The sequence below is a fragment of the Plectropomus leopardus genome, chromosome 12 (genome assembly GCF_008729295.1).
Source record: "Plectropomus leopardus isolate mb chromosome 12, YSFRI_Pleo_2.0, whole genome shotgun sequence".
Classification (NCBI taxonomy): Eukaryota; Metazoa; Chordata; class Actinopteri; order Perciformes; family Serranidae; genus Plectropomus; species Plectropomus leopardus.
Genome location: NC_056474.1, coordinates 3,030,881 through 3,036,238, shown reverse-complemented (window position 1 = coordinate 3,036,238; position 5,358 = coordinate 3,030,881).

Below are 5,358 nucleotides of genomic sequence, written 5' to 3'. Positions count from 1 at the left end.
ACTTCGAACTCACAAGAAAAAAGAAGAACAGCAACAAAATTTGTTTCCTTATTGAGCGCTCCTGAGTCCCGCCCCCCTCAGGTACTGCTGCAAAGCTCGACAAAAATCTGTTACAGACCGAATCCCTGGATGTCATGGTAACAACAACAGTCACTTCCAGGAGGACAACTGGCACCTGATTTAAACTGACTTATTGACTTAACCCTTTGAAACCTGTATCAACATCCCTTTTTTGTGCTGCATTCAGGCACCTTCACAAGTCTTTAAATCTTTGAAATCAAAGCAAATTAGTTTGATGTTTTTGGAAAAACATGGAAAAAAGGCAATGAGCAAAATTGCAAGAAATTAGTATTTAATATTATTATTATAATAGTATTGTTTATAAAGAAGGGAAGGAAAAACAATATTAATGATTATTATAATTGTTAAATTCAAAATTATTTTCCAGAATTATTATTTTTCTTGAAAGACTTTTTTCAAGTAATTTACTTTTTATAAAAAAAAAAACAACTTTGTTTTTATTTTCTTTTTACAATTTTTTTTGCTAATTTTTGAGTAACTTCTTCCGAAGTTGCTCATCACCTTTTAACTATGTTCTTGCAGAAATCAAGCTAATTTCCTCAGGTCTCAAGGAGTTAAATTAGTTATGTGAAATCGGATAATTGTTAATTTCTGTTGTCATTTTCTTCTGTAACTCAAATGTCTGAAGATATATTGTCAAACGCCGATCTGTTTTTTTTCTGTGATTATTTTTTGTGCTTACTTTGATAGCATCTTTTACACCGTATACCGTCACAGAAGCTAAGATGATGTGCTGTGTATTCGGACTGCATCAAAACAGGTTTTATCCACCTAAAAAGACCCAACTAAAAAAATAATATCAGTTTAAGCGTCGCTATATTTGGAAATTTTCACCTCTTAACCGTACAAACTATTCTATCCCAGCAGCAGCAAACCAGCAACTCCCATGTTCTGCGAAGTAAATTACAGTTTTTGTCAAAGGAGTCTGGTTGCTTTCAGATTACAGCTTTAATCCTGATGGAAAAGGGCTGGCTAACGGCGAGGTGGAGCGGCGGCTAAAAACTAACCAACTGAGGCAGCGTTTGCTAAGCACCATTTCATTTTACGTGCATGACTCAGGTGTTTTCTACCTCGGAAGTTATTGTAAACAAACGAGCAAAAAGGGCCAATGATTTAGGCAAGACAATCTGTTTTTAGTTAGAATAAAACACCTTAAACCTTGAATTTTTGTCATATTTTAAATATTTTTTCCATTTCCTTATAATCCCTCTGATTACCGCAGTTTTCCATAGTGTCCCTTCGTGTGTCTCTAATTAGTCCAAATCCGTCTCTCTCCCTCCGCCTGTCTACGAGCCAGATTCTCTGTTGGCATTTGGCTGAAATAACTCGCAGGACGGGGATGGAGAAAAGAAAAAAGGAATCTCTCCAGAGCTTGTGGCTGAGTGTAATCCTTCCCTGCCAAGTCGCAAACATCAGCATGTAATTATTCTGACAGCTGCTGCACTTCAATTAACTGTAATGTACACCAGAGAAATATTATTAGTAGCAGTCAGGGAGGCAGTTTGCCAGCAACATGCTGTAAAAAATACAGACACATACAAGATAACAGCAAATTAAAGACTTAAGGTGATGACGAATACAAACTATTTTCAGAGTTGTGTACTGTAATGAGGATTACAGATGCTTGAACCAGTGAGTATGTTTAATATTATTGTACTGTAGGACCTATAGAAACACGGCTGAAGATTTTTAAGGGTTGATTGTTTATTTTTTTTTACACCTATGCTGAAAATCTACTTCATTATGGACCATTAATTGCACTGTATCGTTTCTAAAAAAACACTTCTAGTGTCATTAGTGGACATAAATGTATGCACCATAAAACCGTTATTAAAATATCGTATATATTAACATTATTTTCCACTGACTTCAGTTTCAGTCCTAATCATAATTGCCAATTTCATTCAGTCAATTTTCATCATAAGTCAATGTAATTCTTTATTAATAAAAAAAACAGTTTTAACAAAAATTGAATCATTTTTCTTTCAATAAATGCTAAGTAGATTTTTTTCCTGCAGTCTGGGATATGCCAAAGATTAGCAACAACACGGACTGTAATGCATTTTTATTTTTCATGCAGTTTCAAATTTGAACAAAATCTCCCTCTAAATAATTTCAGGCACAAAAATGTTATTTTTTTCACTTTCACTGACTTATATTTTTAAACCAAATTCAGTCCAAATACATACATAACAACATAACTACCAAATATTAATTCACTCAGTTGTAACCCTTTATATGCCAGTGTGTTTAAATGACGCCACAGTTGTTATTTTATGAAAATGACACAAAATGTTATTATTTTCCCTACACTAAATGCTATGTGAAATTTTTGTTTTATTTTTTCACAGTCTGGGACATGTCAATGATTAGTAACAACACTGAATTTGATCAAATATTATTTTTTTGTATAGTTACATATATAAGAAAAACCAAAACCTTCAAAGACAAAAAGGCCGTACAAAAAAAAAGCCATAAAAATACTAATAAATAATTATACATCTAAATTGCAAAATTTGTTTTTTTTTTTAAATCATTTTCTGCACTTTTTTCCCGGTCATTTTCGGGTGAGTTTTTGCTTATATACATTTTACTTTTGCTAATTTTAAGGAAATTTTCTTGTAATTTTTTTACTATTTTTTTTCCCTTTTTTCGGCCATGTGGTGTTAAGTTGCTCGTGGCCTTCTCTCCCCATTTGCTCAGGTTTCATAGGGTTAACACAGCCAAAATTATTGAAAAAGTAAAAAGCCAAAAGCCACAAAATGTCCCAGAGGATGCACAAGGGTTAAGAATAATTGTCAGAAGCTCACCCTTAGCGACACTTCACTAACAAAGACTCGTATTTGAGCCTCACAGCTGCCGCTCGGGTGCAGATTCTGCTCCTCTGCGCGTCTTTGTAACGGCTGCATTCCTCCACACTCACGGTGTTTCCTTCTCTTTTTGGATGCTGTGCTCAATTGGGTGTGAAGGAGTGTTAATGTGTCTATCATGTTCGGGAGGAAGAGGGAGCAGCGTGATGTGGGGAGACGGTAATTGCTTTCTTGGGAGTTGGACCTTTGCAGACGTACGGGGAGAAAGTTACGACCGCACATAAAAGCCTACTGTAAAAAGGCTCTACTACGTGGTGGATTAGGAGCACGCCATTTTGTCTCAGATATTTATTAACTAACTTTGGCAGGCTTATGTCACGAACAAACGTGTGAGATGCACTCATTGGCGTGTCCACACGTCTGTTGGTCGCCAGCAGAGCAGACCGTCAGGACACAACAGTCGCACTTGTGCGAGGCCTGAAGCCCGACCTCAGCCAAAGCGTGGCAGCATAACTTCATCACGCCACTGAGAATCTGCAGGCGCCCTCTGAGGTCATAACGATGCCATTTAAGACACCGGAGTGATCCAATGAAAACCCGCCGTTTTATGTTCGCTGCAGCTCCCACTTCAAACATTACACAGAAGTATGATGTCAATTGGTCTCGGATAATTTGGCTCAATCGTGTAACTGTCTACTCGAAAGTATGTAAAAATAAATACGACCAATGTTGAACAAAATCTTCATCCCTGCATGAAATATTCATAACTTACAACACGGTAAGGCGCATGCTGAAAGTTTACTGGAGTGAATTATACACACCAAAAGGTTTTCGGTTCATTACAGAGGACTGCAAATTTAAAACATTACCTAACTGATTCCTATTTCCTCTTATTGGCACAATTAACCCTTCGAAACCTGAGCAACAAGGCTCGATTTATTTCAAATACTTGGGAAGAGGGTGATGAGCAACTTAACAGGAAAATGGCCCAAAAATGAGCAAGAAATTAGTAAAAGGTTACAAGAAAATTATTAACAAATAAGGAGGAAAAAAAAGAAGTAAAAAGGACAAATAATAATAATAATAATATTAATAATAATAATAATAATAATTTAATACATTTTACCATTTTGTAACATTATTCTAATAAATAATGAACTCCTATTTTTCAGATCATTTGTTTTTCACACCTTTTACTATTTTTTTTTTTTTTTTGCAGTTTGCAGGACATTTCTTGCATAGTTGCTCATTGTGTTTTTTTTTCCCCGAATTTTCCACCGATGATGTCATTTTTTTACAATATTTGGCATATGGAGAAAATACGTGCTATTTCCACAAAGTACACTGTCACAATCCATGTTGCTGCAAATCACTGACATATCCCAGACTGTGATGGTAATAATAATAATAATAATAAAATCTCTTTTGCATGTAGTATATTGAAAATATTCTGTTTTGTATGGGGGTTTTTTTCGATCTAAAAATATAGTGGCATCAAAACTGAAACTCAAGGGTTAAAATTCTGTAAATTAATGAATATTTGATTTTTATGATTAGGACCAATGTTGATCAAAAAATAACTTAATGAAAGTGGAAAATAAAATGTAATGTATAATATTTTTTAAAGCTTGATTTAAAAAGTGCATTTTGTGTGCAGTGATACGAGTGTAAAGCAGACCCTAAAAATCCATGACTTTTCCAAAACTTTCAATGATTTCCAAAACTAATTCCATGACTTTTCCAGGCCTGAAAAATGTGATTGTGAAATTCCATGACGTTTCCAGGTTTTCCATGACCATATGGGGGAAATCTATAAATTAATGCAAGATTAATGCTGAATTTGGCAAAAAGCGACTTCTTCAGGATATTTGAAGATTCAATCAAATTTCTCCAACACACGCTTGATGGATTTTTGGCTCTTTTGACCTGTGACACACACACACACACACACACACACACACACACACACACACACACACACACACACACACACACAGTGCCAAACTACCCAAACAAAAAGAGATATATGTCCTTTCACAGTGTTTTTTAAAGGTCTCCTGGCTGCCGACTGTAGGTGTGTTCCAGCTAATATCAACAGTGGAGCTTGTGAACGCATCACAGAGGGACAGAGAGTCAATGGTGTGTGATAGCATGTAGCGTTCTCCGACCGCTGCTGAGGAATGTGAGCGAGGAATTTACTGCACCTAACGGGGATGCTTCTGCTCCATGTGTTTTTCAGCTTTTGAAAGCATTGAAACTCAAACTCCCACCGATGCTGCTGAATTATGAACAGGGACGAGAGTTATGGAGCCCTTTAATATGTTTAACGGTTGAACAAGTGCCGCTCGGATTTTAGCCATAACCTTCAAAAGTTTCGACTGCAGACAGAGAGAAGAAATTATCACATGTGTTTGCTTACAGATTATCGAGTTATGATTGCGCATGGCGAAGTCATTACTGTATATCC